Raw genomic sequence first — 17,188 nt, 5'->3', positions numbered from 1 at the left:
TTATAACACTAATGTCATACCATCATAACAGAAAATCACATAAAAAGTGAAAAATTCATCCATCTGTTCACTGTGTCCAACCCATTAAACTAAACCAGTCACACACACACACACACACACACACAACACACACACACACACACCACTACCACCACCACCACCACCACCACACATTACTTGAGTTAAGGTGAAAGCTTGAGTAGAAAGATTGAAATTTGATGTTATGAGGCCAAGCCAAAGAAAATTTTAAAGTCATTTAAAAACACAGGATATAGAATTTTATATGCTAGAATTATATATATATATATATTTAAAAATATATATATGATCTTCTGTCAAAAGGGTTTGTGTGAGATATGAAGTGTACCTATAATCTTGTATATACTTATATAAGCTGGGGAAAGGTGTATACATTGGAGAGGAAATATTTAACTTTGTTACTACACATACTTTTAAACAAATGAAAGTTGTCTTTAAAAATGAGAATCATCAAATAGAGAAAATTTCAAGTAGAAAAGTTATAACTTCATAAACATGCAACATTTGAATATATCTTCCTCTTAGACATGCCCTAGCATCAATTGAATGGATAATTAATTTATCTTGTTCTTTGTCAAAATCAGATATTTACCAAATGAAACAAAATCTGCTCATTCTGTACTGTTAGAGTATGATGAGCTATTATCTCTCTCTCTCTCTCTCTCTCTCTCTCTCTCTCTCTCTCTCTCTCTCTCTCATCAAACTGGGGATGAAACCCTGGGGCATTCTATGTCTGAGCTACACTTCCAGTCCTATTTTTTTTTACTCTTTTTATTTTTTGAAACAGGGTCTCACTGAGTTGCAAATGGCCTCGCTAAGTAGCTCAAGCTGTCCTCGAACCACAATCCTCTGGTTTCCATCTCCCAAATGCTGAGATTACAAGGGTGCACTAACATGCCTGGCAATTTTCTTTCTTTTTATTATCTCATTTTCATCCTCATTCTGTGTATATGCCATGCTGATCTGTGAATATAAGTCTGCAATTTTCTTATAATTTCTTTTAGATTTTCTTGTTGAATTATAAATTAAGCTTTAGTTCTATCTATAATGTTTTACTCAATGTTGGTTCCTGATTATCAATAATTATTTTAAGTTAAAAAGTTAGTGAATGAATGTAACTTTTTAACTGACCACATTATCTGAGCAAGATAATGCATATGGTGTTATTTAATGATGCATAATGATTTTTACCTGTACTATTACAGATAAATTGAGCAATACTTATGATGTTCCTTCATTCAAAATATTAATCAATATTTTGTGCCCTTTTAGATAAAAATAATTAAATGACTAAAAACTGCGTTTTTGTTATACAGCCCAAGTTTCCTAGGTTTATATATTATAATTTAAATAATTTAAGTTCAATTTAAATGTTTGCTGATAGAAAAGACATGAATGTTTAAATAATCAGATCCTAAAGGTATCTATTACAATGCTAAGTTGTATTGTATAAACAGTAAAAGTTAAAAGAATGTTGAAACATGTGACCAGTTTTTGCACAAGTTGTGAAAGACTACTGGTGGAAGGGTGTGATTTTTCTGAATCAAATCTGGTTTGATTAAGAGGAGAAAGATTCGCCTTACCTTTCAGTGGGATTACATGAGAAAAGTCCTAGTATTGGTAACAATCAGGGCTCTTGGAGATGTAAGGGATTGGATACTGAAAGAAATAGTAACACAAATAAAAGATAACACAAAAGATAAGATAGAGCCACATTAAATACTTACTGAAGAAAGCCCTTTGGCTTGTATTATATTCAACAGATCATGATAACAAAAGTTAAACCAGAAATCTTGCCTGAAGCTCCCTGTATATTTTCTAATTTACCTTGCATTAAATATCCTTTACTTTGTATTTGCTAACTTATCTCAACCAAAAGATTTTTACTAGCTATATCTGATAACAATTAGAATTCCCACTAATACTAATACAAATAGAATGAAAGTGCATTGAGATAACTGGAATATTTTATCATCTACAGAGTAAGTATAGAAACTCTAAACTGTTTAGCACGCTGGAAGAGGTATAGGAATAACAAAGTAGCCTGCTGATTGTAGAATTGTAGAAGACTGATCTTGAAGCCATGTTGATATGGGAACTGAGAAAGTATATGCAAATTGAAGAGATAGCAAATGGTTCTTCCTAAGGAAGAACCTTCTCTTGAAAGGACCCTTCCTTCTTTTCTGCTGGAAGCCATGACTCTCCCCTCTGAGCTTCTGCATTTATCCTTGTGCTTTTATGGCACATTTTTGCCTACTGCTTTTAATTATAGACTTTTAAATACATACAATTAATTATGTACTATCTTGTCTAAATAAAATTATTTTTATCTTTTCTAGATAAAAAACTGGCTTGTCATATTAGTCTATAATTTATTTAATTGCATGCATATTTGTATGTTATAGACCAAACTAAATGTAAACTTCTTAATGTTAGGAATATACTATTCTATATTTTCATCATTTCTTATAAATATCAGTTGCATTTAATATACTTATTGAAATGTGAAAGGAAAAATAACATCGTACAATTTGAAACAGAATAATGAAGTAGATCTGGATTCAAATTTTGACTATTTTGGAGTTTTCATCTTAGAAAACAGTCTTTTGGAAACCTGGTTTCTTCATTTGTGGTAAGGTAATAATAATAAAGATGAGGAAGATGGATGATGATGGGTAACACTTGTGAAATGCTTATTTATTACTCACCACTCTGCTAAGGGCTTTTTTAAAAATATAAAATCCTGTTAAGTCCGGGCCGACGCGCACAGAGCATGCCAGACCCCTGGAGAAACCAGACCCGGTCATAAGACCCTGGGTCCTAGGAAGGCGTCAGGCGGGGCACGCCGGAGCCCGGAAGAGCAGTGGCCCGGGTTGCATGACTCTGGGCCACGGGCTGGACCGCAAGGAGCATGCCAGACCCCTGGGGAAACTGGGGTCTGGTTGCAAGGCCCTGGGCCCTGGGCAGGGGTCAGGCGGGGCATGCCGGACTCCTGGAAGAGCCGGGGCCCAGGTTGCAGGACTCTGGGCCCCAAGCAGAGTCGTGCAGAGCACGCCAGACCCCTGGAGAAACAGGGCCAGTCCTAAGACCCTGGGTCCCAGGCGGGGGTCAGGCAGGGCACGCCGGACCCCAGAAGAGCCGGCACCCAGGTCGCAGGACTCGACCCCAGGTGGAATCGTGCAGAGCACGCCAGACCCCTGGAGAAACCGGGGCCAGATTTCAAGGCCCTGGGCCCCGGGCGGGGGTCAGAACGCACGCTGGACTCCTGGAAGAGCCAGGGCCCAGGTTACAGGACTCTGGGCCCCAGGCGGAGTCGTGCAGAGCACACTGGACCCCTGGGGAAACCGGGCCTGGGTCAGAGTACTACTGAGTGCCTGATCCCACAACCTCCTCAAACCACACATACTGTTTTCTCTTATTTAAAAAAAAAAAGGAAAAGAAAAGAAAAAGAAAAAAGAAAAAGAAAAATATCGAAGAGGGGTCAAGAAGGCCATGGCGGATGCCAAGATACTGAAGATGCAGACAAAACTTATCCAAATGAACTGGAACTTTTGGAAAAATTCCCCACGAAGGAGGACTGCTTCTTCTCTACATTGTTAAGAATCTTGAGCATCACCTCTAAGGAGAGAGTTTAGTGGAGACCTAGGAGAACGGCGGTGTTGGAAGTGGTCTCCGCGATGGCGGTGGAGACTTGTATTCAGGAGAAGCAGAACTTGGATCCTACCAACCTTATTTCTTTGGAGAAATTACACCAAATGTCGAATGCTACTGCCGCGCATGCTTAGGAACACTGGACAACATTCAGAGTGGAAAAAGAGCTTGGGAAAGATTTGAAATGGTGGAGGCAGTGGCAATGGCAGTGGCCAGTACTCAGGGGAGGCAGAGATCTGATGCATTACACCTGGAACCTTTGAAGTAATAACCCCAGAGGCAGAATGCTACCACCATGTACTTTCGAGAATGTGGGACAAATGGCTGGGCGAAGAGGGTGCTCGGACTGGAGCCTGCCGAGGGGTGAGGCCGGCAACGGACACAGCAAAGCTGGGATTAGAGCATTATATTGATTATAGTTATTTCCTCATGCTGGATTTTTTCTTTTGCCAGTAAAAATATGACCTTCTTTATCTCTTCTAATAGGCTTGAGATAGAACTCTAATTTATCTGATATCATAGTTATAGCTCCTTCTTGTCTTCAAGTTCCATTGGCATGCATTACCTTGCTCCAGCCCTTTACCTTAAGTTTGCTCTTATATTTACTTGTGACGTGTGTTTCTTGCAAGCAGCATATAGATGAGTTGTAGTTTTTAATCCATTTTGCCACTTTATTTCTTCTTTTTGGGGGGAGTTGAAGCCATTTACATTCAGTGTGATTATGGAGAGATGATTTTTAATTCCTAACACGTTGAGATTTTACTTCTGTTTGAAATACTGTTTATTTTTCTCTTCTTAGTTGGCTGCTGGATGGAAATTATTGTTTTTCTGGTTCTGGTGTGTATTAATTGTTTCTTCTTTGTAGTTAATCTACTTGAGCATTTTCTCTAGTGCTGGTTTTGAAGACATAAATTCCTTCAGCTTCTGTTTGTCATGGAAGATTTTTATTTCCCCATTTAATTTGAGAGATAGTTTTGCTAGGTAGGAAATTGGGGGCTGGAAGTTGTTTTCTTTCTGAGTTTGAAATATGTTACCCCAAGCCCTTCTGGCTTTCATGACTTTGTTTGGGAAGTCTGGAGTGTTATAATTGTTTTCTCCCTGAATGTCAGTTTCTCTCTCTCTCTCTTTTTTTTTTTTTTTTTTTTGTTGCCTTTAAGATTCTCTCCTTGGCTACTACATTGGTCAAATTGACTATTATGTGGCATGGGGAACCTTTTCTACAATCTTGTCTAAAGGCAGTTCTATAAGTTTTTTGTACCTGTGTGTTGATCTCTTGTTGTATGTTTGGAAAATTTTCTGCTATTACTGTCTTGAAAAGATTGTTGAGCCAGGCGTGGTGGTGCATGCTTGTAATACCTATGCTTGGGAGGCAGAGACAGGAGGATTGTGCTGGTTTGAAGCCAGCCTTGCTGGCTTAAGAGACCCTGTTTCCAAATAAAAAAAATATAAAATGGTTCTGGGAGTGTAGCCCAGAGGTAGAAGGGTTACCAGGAACCCCAGCACAACCAACAAAATTTAAAAAAATAAAGAAAAGATTGTTGAGCCCCTTGTTTTAATCTTCTTTTATTCCTCTATGCCAATTTTTTGTAGGTTAGCTTTTAAGATGTGCCCATATTTCTTCAATGTCTAATTCCTGCTATCCAATTGTTTTTTCTATGTTATAAACTATGTGTTCATTTTTGGAGTGATCATCTTTTAGGAGCGAGATTCTACTCTTCATGTGGTCTATGCGATTGTTTGTAGTTTGAATAGATGCCTTTACTTCAATGAAAGCATCCTTTATTTTTTCAGACTCTCTCTAAATTCTTATCAGAATTTCTGTATTATTTCTACAGTTACATTTCTTTTTTGACCTTCTGGAGATCTCTGCAATTCTGTGTTATCAGGTTCTATAACTGTGGAGTAGTGGGATCTCATTGCTCCCTTGTTGTTCCTCCTGTTCATGACTTCAGAAGTTTGCCTCTGTTGCTTTTTATAGATTTCTCTCAGCATCTAGGTGTTAGCTGGTATATTCTGGAGCAGTTTGTCTTGTATTCAACAGTGAAGGTTGAGGAAGGAGGGAAGTATAGGAATAAATGGAAGAATAGGGTAAAATCTCAGATAGGGTTGACTAGAGTGAGACTATGAGTTTTATAAAGTAGTAAATACTAGAGATTAGAAATAGTAAGAATGAAGCACTGGGTAAGATGTAAGGGGTGGAGAACATCCTCCACAAATACAAATGCATAGGTCACGGTCTTATGACCTGTGCATCTTTCAGAATTGTGCCTTCCACCCATGGAGAAGCATAGCCTGTATTGAGCAGGACCAAACAGCTATCCTTGGGTGCCAGGTTTTAGGACCCATTTGTCTCAGGGTCCATGGTTCCAGGAGTCCAATTCATGGCTTTTGAAAAACCTTCCTTCATCAGGATCACTACTAGACACCTAGGCAAACTTGGACCAAAAATTTAGGTGCAGGAAGCAAGAGGAGTTCATCTCTCACATCTGAACAAATTCAGGACTCTTTCAAACTTTATGCTACCTTGAAAATGTGAGACATTTCTGTTATTATCTTATCAAAGGGATCCTTCCAGTGTGGTGAGATTACTCATTTAAAGCCATCTGCATTTGTACCTGCCATCTCTTCCAGTGGGGGATCAAGACTTTCAGTTTCTCCTTTAGTAGTCCATTAAAAGGTTAACTCATTCTGGCTGCTTGGGGCCTTTAGAAAACATGCAATTGCCACTATAGTTCATTGTCCTTAGCTCAAGTCTGTACTTGTTGGCCTACAAAATTGGTACCTCTGTCACTCACCACTAACAAGGGCTGGCCATAAGCCACTAACAGATGTTCAAGGGTGGCTACAGTATGTTTCTGATCAGTCTGCACTTCATGGTAAACAAAACCTAAACCTGTAGCCATATCTGCAATCATCAGTATGTATCAACATTTACCATTCCTGTAAAGGTTGAGTACTTTGGTGGAACCTGCTTCAGTGTCTTCAGAACCTTACATTGCTGTGGATGGTATTCTGCAAACAAAAGACACTATCTCATAGTGTCTTTTGCCTGAGCATGGGTAAGGTGGTCTCCAAATTTGGGCTCATAGCCCCGTGTTATGTGCACCAGAGTGTCCTAGATTCTTTTTAAGTCATGGCTCTATTGACAAGGGCTCTGTGGGGATTTGGAAGGCCCCCACTTGTGATAAAGTGTCATCATCATCATCATCATCATCATCATCATCATCCTTCAGGAGGCCTGTAAAGACTTTCTGGACACGATGTATAGTAGCTCTTTCCAAGAGGTCCTATTTCCACAGGTCCTCTGACATATTTTTACTCCACAATGGGCAATGCCCAATTAGCCAATCTAGTGTTTCCCATTGGAGTCCATGATAAAATTCCCATCTTTCTCTATAGACATGCAAGATCCCAGTCTCTTCCATTAGAACTAACCAAACCACCCCAAGCTTGGCTCATTGGCTTGAGCATCTGGCACCAGTCTCATACCAAAAAGACTTTATGGTGAGTTGTAAGATCACAGTCACCCATGTGGGTGACTGCCAGTGAAAGAAACAATCAGTATGCCATGTTTCCATAAGTATAGGGGTATAGGAGCTTTTTATTCTCAAAAAGTTTGGGGATATCTCCCACTTCTGTGGGTTCCAAGGAGGATGTCACTCAGAAATATACTGGCCTGAATAAAGCTTCCCCTTCAACATAAAAACATGAGGCACTTTACACTTCCATGGGTACCAAGGGGGCTTGTAGCTCGGAACAGCAATGTATGTAACTGGTCAGAAAAAGAGTTACTAGAAACCATATTCATTACTCTAAATATGCACTCCACTTGGTCAGAGTGGGAATTTGGAATATCCCTATCTAAAGAGTCTGAGTCCAGGACCTCAGCCAACCTTCAATAGGGAAGATAGTCTGCACTATAATTGACCCAGTATTTATAATGGATTCACAAGCTAAGAGGGCAGTATGTGTGACTGTTACTCTCATTGAGATAGTATTGTCCCTCTGCCCCATTCCATAATTGTGGTCAAACTCCAATTGGGTATTCCTAGTACCTTTCTTCTTCCATGGCCCCCATGCAAAACTGTATCATTCATTTGGACTATTAGTAGGAAAGAAAGGGCAAGGTCTACTACCCGCAGAGTTTGTGACTATGCTATCACCCTTTTGGTGGCAGTAAATGCAGTTTACATGTCAATGGTCCAATCCTATGTTATCACTTTAAAGACAAGGTGGTATAAGGGACGGGCACACAGGTACAGCTAAGTTGGACATAATTGTTCACCAAAACCATAAAAGACCCCAATACATTTGTAACTATCACTATTTCTGGTTTAGGATAGACTTGTATCTTATCAATCACTGCTTCAGATGTCACCTTTGTCCACCATACCAGAAAACTCCCAAGAATTTTATAGAATACCCAGGTTCCCGGACCTTGTCCTCATTGATGGCATACTCCCATTCCTGAAAAGCAGCTCAGAGGCTGCTAGAACTGCTAAATCTAAACAAAATAAGAGCTTGGCATAATGTCATCAATGTGACGGTAGAACCAGACAGCCTCAGGCTTCCATGAAGTGGCCAGATCCTGTACCACCAGACCATGATGTGAGGTAGGATGTGGTGAGCCGCCATTGAAAGATGGTGCTGGCTTCCTGCCTCTGAGCTTGATTAGGCACATGGCTGTGCAGGAAGCAACTCCATATTTGGAGGCTAGGGTTGCGTAACACATGACGTGGTGGTGACCTGACGAGCGTGAGCCAGTGAGTGAGTGAGATGTGGCAAGAAGTGATTAGGGGAGTTAATGTTTATAATGCCCTGCGTGAGGCAGATCTTCGCCATTCCGTTATTACGAGTATCCTGAATAAACGGCTTGCAAGAAGAGCTTTGTGTGTGTCTTAATCGCTGGTCGAGGGACGCGACAACTGGTGGCCCGTACGGAGAAAAAACAGCTCCCGTGCGTGAAGCTCAGAACTTGCTGTCGTCAGGGAAGGTGCACCGGTAAGTCCCCTGGTAAGTTGGGGGGTCCGCAAAAAATGCGGGTAACCGCTCTCACCTGTGGATAAGGGGAGAGCAAATCCAGTAGAGCTGCGATCAAAGCAGACGGGAAAGTGACAGTAGAGCTGCTATCAAAGCAGACGGGAAAGTGACAGTAGAGCTGCGATCAAAGCAGACGGGGAAAGTGACAGTAGAGCTGCAATCAAAGCAGACGCGGGAAAGTGGAAGTAGAGCCGTGGTCAAGCAGACGCGGGAAAGTGAAAGTGGAGTTGCGGTTAAAGCAGACGCGAAAAAGTGAAAGTGGAGTTGGGGTCAAAGCAGACGCGGGAACGCGAAGGTAAAGCCGCGATCAAGGCGGACCATTTTTGAATTTCATTTTGAGCTTAGTTTTGGAATGGGGGCTTCGCAGTCTCATCCAATTTTTTTTGGCTCTCCAGGAGCTACTTTATTCTAGAAGTTTAGAATTTAGAGAGTCTACTTTAGAGAAATTTTTAAATGATTGTGACAGCGCCGCTCCATGGTTTGCTGTCTCAGATAACCTGACAGTTCCTAGTTGGGAAAAGCTTGGTCGAGATCTTGAATATGCCAAGCAACAGAAAAGCCTTAATCCCTGTGTTCTACCTATTTGGAAATTGGTCAGAGGTTGTTTAGAAGATCAAAAATATCACGATGCTATTAAGGAAGGGCAAACCGCCCTTGAATTACTCAAAGAACAGAAATCTGAGGAATCTCGGTTCAGATGGAATGGAGATGGGGAATTCTATCGGCATTTCTGGTAAGAAAATTAATCTACCCTACCTCCCGTTAGAGCTTTTCCTTTTGTAATAGTTTGTGCTGGAATAATAGAAGTTTTTCTCGTGCTATGATTGCTCGAATTCCTTGCTGGGTTCCAGTCCCAGTGGATGCTCCCAATTCCATGGTTTTATTTAGGCCTAAACGACATTTTGGCATCACAGCTGCCATTGTAGCCGCGATTGCTGCCGCTGCTGCTGCGGGCACTGCAGCTGCAATTGCCTTAACTCAGACAGTACAGACAGCGGAGACTTTAATTAATATGTCCTCCACTATGGCGCAGGCCTTAGATACTCAAACAACGCTGAATAGTCAACTTAAAGGCGGCCTTATGGTAGTCAATCAGCGCACTGATTTAGTACAAGAACAAATTGAGGTATTATGGCAGCTTGCTCAGCTTGGATGTGAATGGAGATATCCTGGTCTCTGTGTTACCAGCGTTCAATATGAAAACTTTACAAAAGCCGCTAACCTATCTTGGGAGTTGTCAATTTATCTTTTAGGCAACTGGACGGGAGAATTTGAAACCCAACTAGAGAGATTACGCACTGCCGTGGTCACCGTCAACTCGACTCATGTGGACATCAGTTTGGCTGAAGGACTGTCATCTTGGATAACTCGTGCCATGAATCATTTAAAGGAATGGGCTGGATTGGGGGCCTTGATGGGATTATTGGTTGTGGCTGTGTTGTTTTGTGTTTGGTGCATTGCTCGTCTTCGCCAAAGTTTTAATCATAATACAGCCATGTTTATACAGGCCTGTGTGGCTATCGAGGCAGGACAATCACCCCAAGCCTGGCTCGCGGCAGCTAAGGCATAATGGCTCAGGTTGCAAGGCAAAGCACTGCAGCTGAGGGCACAAGTTTGGTCCTCAGGAAGAGTACGCTTGACTGCACACGGGTTAGGCACCCAAGTACCCGTCCCTAGAAAAAGGTGCCAGTGATTAATAGGGGTCAAACCTCTGCTCTTACCTGTTGCCTATAAAAACAAAAAGGGGGAATTGTGGTGAGCCGCCATTGAAAGATGGCGCCGGCTTCCTGCCTCTGAGCTTGATTAGGCACATGGCTGTGCAGGAAGCAACTCCATATTTGGAGGCTAGGGTTGCGTAACACATGACGTGGTGGTGACCTGACGAGCATGAGCCAGTGAGTGAGTGAGATGTGGCAAGAAGTGATTGGGGGAGTTAATGTTTATAATGCCCTGCGCGAGGCAGATCTTCGCCATTCCGTTATTACGAGTATCCTGAATAAACGGCTTGCAAGAAGAGCTTCATGTGTGTCTTAATCGCTGGTCGAGGGACGCGACAGTAGGACTGTTCAGATATCCCTGGGGCAATACTAGTAAGGTCCATCAGCACCCTTCCCAGGTAAAAGCAAAATGACCTTGACTTTACAGAATAATGCCAATGAAGGAAAAGACATTTTCCAAGTTTACACCATAATGGAACTGTCACAGTTCATGCAACAGATGATCTATCAACTCTGAAATGTTGAGTACTGCTGAAAGCAAAGTGGTGGCACTTTATTTAGTTCTTGATAGTACATTGTCATGTACCAGGAGCCATCAGATTTTTGTACTGGCCACAAGGGAGAACTGAATGGGCTATGAGTTGGACAGATTATTCTTTCCTCTTCTAGCTTCAGTATTGTTTATTTAATGTTCTCCTCCCCACTCCCGGTAGATTGTACTGCTGTACATTTACAATCGTTTTGGCTTGGAGGAGTTCTAAGGTAGCATGATGGGAATATTCTCTAGTGATTATCTTATCACATACACTCATAGCCAGAACTCTCTGATAGTTGTCTGCACAGTCAATATCTATAATAAGTCCACCCCCAAGATGTGCTCAGCTATCAGGGGTACTTACATGTCAGTCATAGTGCTTAACAGAAAAATCTCTAATGCCCAAAGTCACTGGAGCATATGAAACTATAATGAGACAGCTCCATAATCCTCTATGGCATCCTTAGCTGTGGTATACTTTTGTAGGTTGCCAAAGAGAAAAGCTTTGTCAGCTCCTGTATCAACTAGTGCCAGAAAACATCATACATTGTAGGGGGACCAATAAGTAGTCAATTCCACATGTAGCCTCGGGTCAGCCAATTCCTCCACCAACCAGGTACCCTGGCTGAGTCCTTAATCTGGAAGAAAGTCAGCCTTATCTATCTTTCTAGCTATTCAGTGGGTCTTTTTTCAGAGGTAAAAGAATGTAGCTTTGGTTTTGCTGAAGCTGCTACTAGAAAACAAGAGACTCTGTTGGCTGGTGTTCTATTTTATCCACTGTCAGCTCAGCCACAAATAAGTCAAAACACATCTGTCTGTGGCTGACTTTCACCGGGCCTTAGACTCCCACCTTGTTCTTCTGCAACTTGGAGGCTGAGTCTCCTGGATAGCCCTTCTTCCCACTATGACTTGAACTTGGGTGGTGCTCCCCTGCTAGCGTGTTTCCACTTCTCCCATTTGGGACAAAGTGGCCATCACTAAATACATGGGATTATCTACATCTGGGGGCAGGAGGGTGACCAGGGCACCAAAAGTGTCCTGGGGTCAACCACTAGGATAAGATCTTCTAGATGGGCTTTTTGCCTGGGCTACTATATGGGGATTCAAACATCATTCACATCTCCAACTTTTGTTTAATCTGCACTAAGTCTAAATAGGTAAACTATTTACTCAAAGTCTTTGGGAACTCAACAATGTTATTCAAAACCATGTAGATTATGGCCAGGAGCCAATTAATCCAAGTTTGATTCCTGGCTTGTGCATTGGTCACAGCCACATCCTTTTGTGTGTGTGTGTGTGTGTGTGTGTGTGTGTGTGTGTGTTACTATAGATGGAACCCAGGGGCATTCTACCTCTGAGATACATCCCCAGCTTTATATTTTTATTCTTTATTTGAAACAAGGTCTCAATAAGTTGCAAAAGACCTCACTAAGTAATAGCTGAAGCTGACTACAAACTGGGATTCCCCTGTCTCAGCCTCCCAAATGCTGGGATTACAAGCATGTATCAACATTCTACAGCTACTGCCACAAGGAAAACACAATTGTTATACTAGCCAACTGGGTCCTTTAAATTGAGTTCAACTCAGTATTATTGGCCCCATCATTCCACAGGTAGAACAGCCATATAGAAACCATTTCCCCTATATTCTACTTATAGTCAAATCTACTTATATGTCAAATCACATAATTCCATAGGCATATATTGAGTAATGGTAGTGTGGCAGGTAGATTGCTAGAGTTCTGTGACCCCCTTCCAAGAGAATCCAAGACTTCTCTATCTCTATTTTCTGCAAGGTGGCCACTTGTTATGAATGTTTTCCTGTCACCACAGCTGGCAGACTCTTGTGTCAGCTCTTGAAGGTTACAGCTGGCCTGTTGTACCACTGCCAGGAACATCCAGGCCACCCATTCAACTGCCTCTTGGTGTGCTGACAAAATGTTTGGCTTCCAGTGCTTTTAGTGATCACTGGACCTCATTCAGTGGGAGATGCACAACATCCCAATCACCCAGTGAGGCCTATACCACCAGATAGTCTGCCATTGGGAAACACATGGAACCTGGGGCCATATCTCTCTCATCCTGGGTTCTTCCTCCAGGGGCGTATCCTCTGGGGGAACACTGGGACCACTCACCTCATCCTGTCATTTATGCCAATTGGATCAGGAGCCAGCTTGGAGTGGAGGGGAGGTTTCAGTGGCAAGATCCCCAGAGAAAATAAAAAATGCAGAGTCACTATCAGGAGGAGAAGAAACAGCAGTTTTATTCTCCAAACTGATTGCTTGTATAGAATTCCACACAAAATGGCATACATCCATGCTAGCATGGCAAGCACAGGCATATTGCATATTGCCCAGTAATGCTTGCATAACTATGTACATATCTGTGGCTGTGTGGACTGAGTGGGGACTTGGGGAATATCTGCTACTGCATAGGATTGGTACACATCTGTGAGTGCAGGGGTTGGGGAAGTGTCAAGTGCCCATCACCATCCTGTATGACTTTGGGAGCTCCAGAGTATCTTACTAAGCAATTCCAAATTTTCATACTGCTTGAAAATCCCATCTTTATCATGTACCAAATTGTTAAGGTCCTTATTACTATTTAATCTCACTAATTTTTCCCTTTTGTGTAGCTTTATCTAATTGCTTTAATTACTCTAACCTTGTCTTATTTTATGTCTTATTATCTGCTAGATCAGTTCACCCACATTATTCCCCTTCTAAAACTTTTAAAGGCTCTTTTTGTATGTTGATTTTTTTCATTTTTGTTGAAATTAGTTCTTAATATATAAATAAAATGTCTTACTACTAATCTTTACTGTGATCATATATTTACAGACAAAATTAACCTTGGGAGTGTGGCTTATTTTTCATTTATTAGTTATCTTTTCTGTACCTAGAGGCAGTTTTTAATGTACAGAGACACATTTCTATAGCTCTGGGAAGTCTGTCTTTATTTGTTCTTAATTAATGCTTTTTTTGCATTCCTTCTCATCTGGACTTCTGTTTGTTTCTTCTGCTATAGTGTTTTCTTAAAATATATTTTCTGCCAAATGTGTTGAGGCATGCCTGTAATCTCAGTACTTTGGATGCTGCTGAGACAGGAGATGATCAGTATCACAGGCTTGAGGGCAGCCTCAGCAAGTATTGATACCCTTACCAACCTAGAGAGACCCTGTTTCAAGAGAAAAAAATTAAAAAGCTGGGATGCTACACACACAAAAAAACTTTTCCTAATTGTTCTATGGTCTACATTTTGAATCTTCTTTTTTACTGTAGTCATACATCTTAATGGAATACAAGATGGTAGATTTTGAATCCTCTTAACAGAGGAATTGTACAGTGCAGGTCAGGAGAAAGAATACCCTAAGTTATCTAATGATTATAGGAGGTCAATTATCATATACCTCCTGTCCACCTCTCATGAAAGTTTTCTATAAAGGAAGAATTCTGCATTCTTTTTTGTAATATATTTTTATTGGTGCATTGTAGTCAAACATCAAAATGAAATACAAGACTTGTGAAGATATCCAAGCACACATCATCCAGTTAGCCTTTATCCAATCCCCATCCACCTCCCTCCCTCTCCCTCAATTCCATGCTTGATTTAGTGATTAACTTTGATATATTTGTTTACATACATCATATGTTTTAAAGAGATTCTATCTTCCCCTATTCCATTCCCTCTGATTGATCACCTTAATTGCTCCCCCATAGGGCCCTTTCTTCAACTAGATTTCCTCCTATTTCCCATTTCATTCTATTTTTTGCATATTAGGGGAAGCATCTGATTTTTTATTTTCTGTGATATATCTCTGTGTGCCACATTGCAAGTTCCGATCCCACTTTTGAAGGCCCAGGTACTGGCCTGGCCACCCGGCAGACTCTGATCCTGGCCTCGCTGGCTCCAGCACCGGCCTTGGCTCATGGTAGGCACTGATGCTGGCCTCGAAGGCCCCAGCACTGGCCTTGCCTCATGGTAGGCTCTGATCCAGGCCTCACTGGCACTGGCACTGGCCTAGCTGCTCTGCAGGCTCCTATTCTGGCCTCGGAGGCCCCAGAAACGGCCTTGCTATGCACTTGGCTCTGATCTCTGTCACTATGTGCAAGTCGTCTACAGATGTTCCCTTTTTTTTTTGGTGGTGGTGGTACTGCGGTTCCTGGAAACACTTATACCTCCAGGCTACACTCCTGGAGACCTATTTTTTATGTATTTTTATTTGGAAACAGGGTCTCTTAAGCCAGGGAGACTGGCCTCAAACCTGTGCCATCCTCCTGTCTCCGCCTCCCAAGTGCAGGGGTTACAAGCGTGCGCCACCACACCCAGCATTCTTTGATTTATTTTTTTAATATGAGAGAGGATTACATGTCTTTTGAGAAAGCTGGGACCCCAAATACCTATTGGACATGAATTTTGCCTTTCCTCCAAAGGCAGAGGTCCACAGCTTCACTTCAGAGAGCAGGCTCTGCTGCTTCACATGCACCCTGGCCTCCTGCTCTGCACAGAGGAGTGCGGTGGCAATGAAGGCTGATGACTCCAAGAACAGGCAGTGTGGGGGCCCATCCTGGCTATGCAGGGCTCCCCCTGAAACCCCCAAACCCATTTACCACATAGCATATTGTCCAGAATTCCCGAGCCTGTGTGGCAGGAGCAGTCTACTTTTGGGGAGATTTCCTCAAAATTTCAAAGTGGACTGGACTGGATCTGTCTGCCTCTCCAAATTCTGGTCACCACCACCACCACTGCTGCCACTCCCATCTCAGTTCTCTCCTGAACACCTTTTCCACACATTTTTTTTTCCAGAATTCCTGCGCATGTGTGGCAGTAGCAGTATACCTTTGAGGATATGTCTTTAAAATTGTGAGGTGGATTGGATTGAATCTCTGCCTCTACCAAATACTGACCACTGCTGCCACTGCCACAGCCATTTTGGTTCTCTTCCCAGCATCTTATTCACACAGCACGTTGTCCCAAATTCTTGAGTGTGTGAGGTGGTAGCGTTCTACATTTGAGGCGATTTCTTCAAAAGATCAAGGTGGATTGAAACAGATCTCTGCCTCTCCTGAATATTGGCTGCTGCCATTGCCACTGCCTCCACCATCTCTATTCTCTCCCAAACACTTTTCCCACACTGCATGTGAATTCCTGAGCATGTGCAGCAGTAACATTCTACCTTTGGGGCAATTTCTTCAGAAGATCTGGGTGGGTTGGATCAGATCTCTGCTCTCCCAAATACTAGCCTCCTCTTCCTCCTCCACTGCAGCCACTGCCACCACCTTTCTCCTGATTCTCCACTGAGATCCTTCCTTACATGATATGATGTCCAGAATTCTTAAGCATGTGCGGCAGGAGCAGTCCCCTTTCCGGGGATTTTTTTCCCCCAAAGTTCCAGGTGAATTGTATAGGATTTGTCTGCATATACTGAGTCCTGGCTGCCACTGCTGCCATCTTGACCCCTCTCCAATATATTTTTTTAATAAGAGAAAACAGTATATGTGTTTTGAAGAGGTTGTGGGATCGAGTACTCAGCAGCAATGAATTTTATCTCCCCTCCAAGAGTGGTGGCCACAGCCTCACTGCATAGAGTAGGATCTGCTGTTCCCAGTGCAAAACAAACCCCAGCCCAGCATAGAGGGGCGTGGCAGCCAGGCACGCTGAGTTCCCCAGGACGCCTGGCTCGGCTTCCAGCCGGCATGGCTGGGCTCCCTCCACCACATCTGGATCATTTTTTTTTACGAGATATGTTGTTAAGAGTCCCCAGCATGCACGGCTGAAGCAGTCTTTTCTCTAATCCCTTCTGGGATGTTCTTCCAAAAATCACTTTTCTTGCTTGGCGGGTGCCTCCTTGTCATCTTGCTTCTAATTCTGCTGTTATCCACTCTCTCTCCTGAATTTTAGATAGAAAGTCATGGCTGGAAATGTCTCCTTAAGTTGTCCCAATCAGATATTAAACCAAAATCTGGTGTCCAGGGCTTCTCTGAAGAATGCATGTCCGTTTTGGTGGCCGCCATCTTGATAGTCCCTGAATTCTGCAGTATTAAAACGTAGCTCTCTCTCTTTCTTTTTCTTAAATGGCCCACATTCTTCCTGAATGTGCATTTGCTACTTTCCTAAATAAACCTCAATATATCTGAAAAAAAATTTTTTTGACTGAGACTGACTCGAAAGCATGGTGTGTATTTGAGGGGCTAGATAATTCTGT

At 42.3% G+C, this 17,188-nt stretch overlaps 1 pseudogene across 1 annotated transcript in view; it reads right to left on the bottom strand.

Annotated features, from left to right (window-relative positions):
- The window catches only part of LOC308266071 (cytochrome b-c1 complex subunit Rieske, mitochondrial-like), a 199,927-nt pseudogene extending 193,334 nt beyond the window's left edge, over window positions 1–6,593 (bottom strand). The window contains exon 1 of the transcript in view: window positions 6,486–6,593. The product of the transcript in view is annotated as a cytochrome b-c1 complex subunit Rieske, mitochondrial-like (transcript). The remainder of the gene's footprint in view (window positions 1–6,485) is intronic.
- Window positions 6,594–17,188: the final 10,595 nt, after the last annotated feature.

The sequence above is a fragment of the Muscardinus avellanarius genome, assembly GCF_963383645.1.
Source record: "Muscardinus avellanarius genome assembly, chromosome: 8".
NCBI lineage: Eukaryota > Metazoa > Chordata > Mammalia > Rodentia > Gliridae > Muscardinus > Muscardinus avellanarius.
Note: the sequence above shows the minus strand (reverse complement) of the source record. Positions and strands in the feature narration are given on the sequence as shown.